The 7,045-nt window shown below is 39.8% G+C and overlaps 1 non-coding gene across 1 annotated transcript; it reads right to left on the reverse strand.

The window, feature by feature from the left end:
- Nucleotides 1-6,195: 6,195 nt before the first annotated feature.
- Nucleotides 6,196-6,303, reverse strand: LOC130978759 (small nucleolar RNA R71). Its single transcript, XR_009086375.1, has one exon. It is a non-coding gene; the product is annotated as a small nucleolar RNA R71 (small nucleolar RNA).
- Between the last annotated feature and the right edge of the window lie 742 nt (nt 6,304-7,045).

The raw sequence follows: 7,045 nt of genomic DNA on the forward strand, positions 1-7,045 counted from the left end.
CACATGAGCATGCTTTCCAAAAATTTTATTTTGAATTATTTCATTCTTTTCAACTTCCCACCCTTTGTTTTTATCATCCATGTTCTCAATAGGTTTCCCACACTTAAACAATTACACAATTTTTATCTTAAGCTAACCAAGGATTCAACTTGGGATTTTAAATTTGTTTTTCTGCTTAAGGCTAGTGTTGTGGTTTATAGAATAAGAGGGAATTAAAGGCTCAAGGGGGCTAACAAGGGTGATGTAAAAGGTAGGCTAATTTTGGGATAAGTGAGCTAGAATCAAACAATGGCCTCAATCATATGCAAGCATGTAAATATATTAAATATTAGACATATAGAATGGAACAAAGCAAAGATTACAATTATAAAGAAGAAAACACACAAGAATAAAAATATTATGGTTAAATAGTGTAACCATGTAAATAAGCTCAAATCTCACAGGTTGTGTGTTCTTTGGTTCAAAAACCATGTTCCAAATACAACTTCAAACAAATTTAACATAGAAAATTTTAATTAATTTTTTTTCAATTTAAATTAGTGAAATACTATAAAAATTTCTTGAAAAAGAAGAGATTACTTCAACCAAGTAGTAACTAAATGCATAAAATCAGACACATATGCAAATGCAACAACTAATTTAACAAAGAAATTTAAACATTGGTGTTAAAATAGGAAGTAACTAACCCACGGAAGTCGGTATCGACCTCCCCACACTTAAAGATGGCACCGTCCTCAGTGCATGCTAAGATGTGCAGGTGGACGGGTTGTTCCAACTGAAGCTTTTCTCCAAAGATTGTGTAGATGGACTTGTCTTCTCTCCCCATGTAAACGTCTTCCGCTTCCCTTCCGGGTGGCCATCTTGAAAGAGAATAGGGAAGAAAAGTATCCCAGAAATAAAGATAAGAAAATAAATGAAGTATGGTTGGGTTAATGCCAAATGATAAGGGTCTCATTTACATGGAAGCTTCAACATGTACGTGAGAAAACAATAGAAGCCATGGTATGCCAGTGGGACAAAATGTACAACAATGGGGAAGAGAGTGGGTAATGAAAGACAATGTAAGTTCATGCCAATGCAAAAGGAATACAGGTATAAAAGATTGACATTGACAGAAAATTAACATTACCCAACATTGTAAAACAAGTCACTAAGCATCAAAATGACACCAGAAAAGATGCAACAGTTAAATAAGAAAATCAACACCAAAGAAAAATAATAAATTTAGAAAAGAAAAGAAAAATATGCACTAAATTAAAATGCAATGAATGAAATATGCAAATAAATTAAGTAAAATAAAATGAAAGATAAGAAGAATGAGAAGGGAAAGAAGGGAAGAAGAAGTAAGTAAGAAAGGAGGGAGGGAAAAATTAGGATTGGGGAAGAAAAGATAAGATATTTGGAAAATTAGGATAAGCTGTGCGGCCCAAGCGACGCGGACGTGTAAGGCACGCGGTCGCGTGACTTGCGCTTATACAGATAGACGCAGTCGCGTCGGTCACGCAGTCGCGTGACCCGTTTTATGCCACTGGCGCGAGGGTAGCCTCACGCTCACACAACTCTCTGTTCAAAATCATTAATTGCCAAAAATTGGGTGACGCGATCGCGTGGGGCACGCGATCGCGTGGGGCACGCGATCGCGTGAGTGGGCTCCAGAAAGGAATGATGCGGACGCGTCGGCGACGCGGTCGCGTGATAGAGATTGTGCATCCAGCACCACTCTCGCACAATAATTCACTGTGCACCCCTTTTTACGTCGAAAATCAGGGCACGCGACCGCGTGGGGCACGCGGTCGCGTGGGGCACGCGGTCGCGTGGGAGGCCATTATTCCCATATGACGCGATTGCGTCAGCGACGCAGTCGTGTGGGACGATTTGTGCCATTGGCACGCCTCCAGCCACGCTCCAGCGTGACTCTCTGTTCGTTTTTATTTTCTCCCCGCTCCTTTCGATGCAGACACATCGCTGATGCGGTCGCGTCGCGTGGCATTTTTTTTTAATATGCAGTATGCAGAATGCAAAATGATATGAATGTTATGAGTAATTCCAGGTTCAATGAAAAACTTGAAAACAAATAAAACTAAATGAAAAAGGAATGATCATACCATGGTTGGTTGTCTCCCACCTAGCACTTTTAGTTAAAGTCCTTAAGTTGGACAATTGAGGAGCTTCCTGTTATGGCGGCTTGTGCTTGAACTCATCCAGAAATCTCCACCAATGTTTGGAGTTTCAGTAGCCTCTGGGGTCCTAAACAAGGCGCAGAAAGCCTTCAAGCAAGTTAAAGCAAGTGACAAGACCCCAAGAGTGTTGATTTCTAGATTGAATTTTGGGGTTCCAAATCTTGCTTTTGCACCCGTCTTCTTGTTGAGCAATATTGTTCCATCCGGGTGGCAAACAGTCTGAATTCTCACTGAAGCAGCCAGACAACTTCCTAGACCCATTCAGTTAAGCTCTAAACCAACCTTTGCGTTTAAATGTTGAGCACACAACCATGTTGAACCTTTGATGAGCGGATAATTTGTACGCTTTTTGGCATTGTTTTTAGTATGTTTTTAGTAGTTTGAGTTGAGTTTTTAGTATATTTTTATTAGTTTTTAGTTAAAATTCACTTTTCTGGACTTTACTATGAGTTTGTGTGTTTTTCTGTGATTTCAGGTATTTTATGGCTGAAATTGAGGGACCTGAGCAAAAATCTGATCCAGAGACTGAAAAGGACTGCAGATGCTGTTGGATTCTGACCACCCTGCACTCGAAGTGGATTTTCTGGAGCTACAGAAGCCCAATTGGCGCGCTCTCAACGGCGTTGGAAAGTAGACATCCTGGGCTTTCCAGCAATATATGATAGTCCATACTTTGCCCAAGATTTGATGGCCCAAACTGGCGTTCAAAGTCACCTTTAGAAATTCCAGCGTTAAACGCCGGAACTGGCACCAAAATGGGAGTTAAACGCCCAAACTGGCACAAAAGCTGGCGTTTAACTCCAAGAAGAGTCTCTACACGAAAATGCTTCATTGCTCAGCCCAAGCACACACCAAGTGGGCCCGGAAGTGGATTTTTATGTCATTTACTCATCTCTGTACACCTTAGGCTACTAGTTCTCTATATATAGGACCTTTTACTATTGTATTTTCATCTTCTGATCTTTGGAACCTTTTTCTTGAGATCTTTTGATCACTTTGGGAGGCTGGCCATTCGGCCATGCCTAGACCTTGTTCTTATGTATTTTCAACGGTGGAGTTTCTACACACCATAGATTAAGGTGTGGAGCTCTGCTGTACCTCGAGTATTAATGCAATTACTATTGTTCTTCTATTCAATTCCGCTTGTTCTTTGTCCAAGATATCACTTGTTCTTCAACTTGATGAATGTGATGATCCGTGACACTCATCATCATTCTCACCTATGAACGTGTGACTGACAACCACCTCCGTTCTACCTTAGATTGGGTGAATATCTCTTGGATTCCTGATACACGATGCATGGTTGATCGCCTGACAACCGAGTGCTCGCCTGACAACCGAGCCAGCCCTTCTGTGAGATCAGAGTCTTCGTGGTATAGGCAAGAACTGATGGCGGCATTCAAGAGAATCCGGAAGGTCTAACCTTGTCTGTGGTATTCTGAGTAGGATTCAATGATTGAATGACTGTGACGTGCTTCAAACTCCTAAAGGCGGGGCGTTAGTGACAGACGCAAAAGAATCAATGGATTTTATTCCGGCCTGATCGAGAACTGACAGATGGATAGCCGTGCCGTGACAGGGTGCGTTGAACATTTCCACTGAGAGGATGGGAGGTAGCCACTGACAACGGTGAAACCCTTGCATAAGCTTGCCATGGAAAGGAGTAAGAAGGATTGGATGAAGACAGTAGGAAAGCAGAGAGACGGAAGGGAAAGCATCTTCATACGCTTATCTGAAGCTCTCACCAATGATATTCATAAGTATCTCTATCTTTATCTTTATGTTTTATTCATATATCATCTATACCCATTTGAGTCTGCCTGACTAAGATTTACAAGGTGACTATAGCTTGCTTCATACCAACAATCTCCGTGGGATTGACCCTTACTCGCGTCAGGTTTATTACTTGGACGACCCAGTGCACTTGCTGGTTAGTTGTGCAAAGTTGTGTTTATGCCATGGTATTGAGCACCAAGTTCTTGGGGCCATTACTAGGGATTATTTGAGTTGTGAAAAGTAGTGATCACAATTTCGCACACCAAGTTTTTGGCGCCGTTGCCGGGGATTGTTTCGTGTATGGACAAATGACGGTTCATCTTGTTGCTTAGATTAGGTATTTTTCTTCAGAGTTCTTAAGAATGAATTCTAGAGTTTCATGATGATCTGTTGAAATCTGGCTGGCTGAGAAGCCATGTCTAATCTTATTGGACCGAGGTTTCAATTGATCATCACAAGAGCTTGTTGATTTCTATCAATATTGCTATTGGAGCAATGATCTGCTAAGGCTTGGCTGGCCATTGGCCATGTCTAGTGTTTTGGACCGAAGCTTTCTTTGAAAGCTTGGCTGGCTGTGAAGCCATGTCTAATTCCTGGACCGGAGTCTTAGACTAACATTGCAATGATTCCTGGAATCCAAATTAAGAATTCTGAAACTTTCATTTTCTATTTTCATATAATTTTCGAAAAAGCACAAAAAATTACAAAACCATAAAAACCAAAAAAGATTTTATGTTTCTTGTTTGAGTCTAGTGTCTAAATTTAAGTTTGGTGTCTTGCATGCATTGTTTATTTGATCTTGGTTCTATTTTCAAGTCAATAGTACAGGGAACTGAAGATTCAGAATATGCAGCAGAGGAATTACACAGAAAAAGCTGGGCGTTCAAAACGCCCAGTGAAGAAGGACAAACTGGCGTTTAAACGCCAGCCAGGGTGCCTGGTTGGGCCTTTAACACCCAAAAAGGTAGTGCATTGGGCGTTAAACGCCAGAATATGCACCATTCTGGGCGTTTAACGCCAGGATGGCACAAGGGGGAGGATTTTGTTTTCAAATCAATTTTTTTCAAGTTTTCAAAGTTTTTCAAAATCAAATCTTTTTCAAATCATATCTTTTCAATCAAACCTTTTTCAAAATCAATTTCTTTCCTTTTTCAAAGATACTTGCTAACAATTAATGATTTGATTGAACAATTCAAGTATGTTGCCTTTTCTGTTGAGAAAGGTTTAATGTTTGAATCATATCTTTTCTTGTTAGGCAAGTCATTAATTTTTAAAATCAAATCTTTTTAAAATTGTTTTCAAATCATATCTTTTTAAAACCATAACTTTTTAATCATATCTTTTTTTAATCACATCTTTTTCAAAACAGTTTTTAATCATATCTTTTTGATTTCTAATTTCAAAATCTTTTTCAAAAATTACTTGATTTCTTTCCCACTCCTGGTTTTCGAAAATCAATTAAAAGTTTTTCAAATTTTTTTTTTAAAATCTTTTTAATTTAATTTTTGAAAGTTCTTCCTCTCTTCTCACATCCTTCCATCTATGGACTAACACTATTCCTTAATGCACAATTCGAACTCCACCTCTCTTGATAAGTTCGAATTCTATACTTCTTCCTTCTATTTTTCTTTTCCTCTGACACCTCAAGGAATCTCTATACTGTGACATAAAGGATTCTATATTTTCTTGTTCTCTTCTCTTTCATATGAGCAGGAGCAAAGACAAAGGCATTCTTGTTGAAGCTGACCCTGAACCTGAAAGGACCTTGAAACGAAAGCTAAGAGAAGCTAAGGCACAACTCTCTGTAGAGGACCTAACAGAAATCTTCAAAGAAGAAGAACCCATGGCAGCCAAAAACAACAACAATGCAAGGAAGGTGCTGGGTGACTTTACTGCACCTACTCCCGACTTCTATGGGAGAAGCATCTCTATCCCTGCCATTGGAGCAAACAACTTTGAGCTTAAGCCTCAATTAGTTTCTCTAATGCAACAGAATTGCAAGTTCCATGGACTTCCATTGGAAGATCCTCATCAGTTCTTAGCTGAATTCTTGCAAATTTGTGACACTGTCAAGACTAATGGGGTTGACCCTGAAGTCTACAGACTTATGCTATTCCCTTTTGCTGTAAGAGACAGAGCTAGGACATGGTTGGACTCACAACCTAAAGAAAGCCTGGACTCATGGGAAAAGCTAGTCAATGCCTTCTTGGCAAAGTTCTTTCCACCTCAAAAGTTGAGTAAGCTTAGAGTGGAAGTCCAAACCTTCAGACAGAAGGATGGAGAATCCCTCTATGAAGCTTGGGAAAGATACAAACAATTGATCAGAAAATGTCCTTCTGACATGCTTTCTGAATGGAGCATCATAGGTATTTTCTATGATGGTCTCTCTGAACTATCCAAGATGTCTTTGGATAGCTCTGCTGGAGGATCTCTTCATCTGAAGAAGACGCCTACAGAAGCTCAAGAGCTAATTGAAATGGTTGCAAATAACCAATTCATGTATACTTCTGAAAGGAATCCTGTGAACAATGGGACAAATCAGAAGAAAGGAGTTCTTGAGATTGATACTCTGAATGCCATTCTGGCTCAGAATAAAATATTAACTCAACAAGTCAATCTGATTTCTCAAAGTCTGTCTGGAATGCAAAATGCACCAAGCAGTACTAAGGATGCTTCATCTGAAGAAGAAGCCTATGATCCTGAGAACCCTTCAATGGAAGAGGTGAATTACCTAGGAGAACCCTATGGAAACACCTATAATTCTTCATGGAGAAATCACCCAAATTTCTCATGGAAGAATCAAGAGAGACCTCAACAAGGTTTTAACAACAATAATGGTGGAAGAAACAGGTTTAGCAATGGCAAGCCTTTTCCATCATCTTCTCAGCAACAGACAGAGAATTCTAAGCAGAACCCCTCTGACTTAGCAACCATGGTCTCTGATCTGATCAAGACCACTCAAAGTTTCATGACTGAAACAAGGTCCTCCATTAGGAATTTGGAGGCACAAGTGGGATAGCTGAGCAAGAAAGTTACTGAACTCCCTCCAAGTACTCTTCCAAGCAATACAGAAAAAAATCCAAAAGGAG

The sequence above is a fragment of the Arachis stenosperma genome, chromosome 4, assembly GCF_014773155.1.
Source record: "Arachis stenosperma cultivar V10309 chromosome 4, arast.V10309.gnm1.PFL2, whole genome shotgun sequence".
Taxonomy (NCBI): domain Eukaryota; kingdom Viridiplantae; phylum Streptophyta; class Magnoliopsida; order Fabales; family Fabaceae; genus Arachis; species Arachis stenosperma.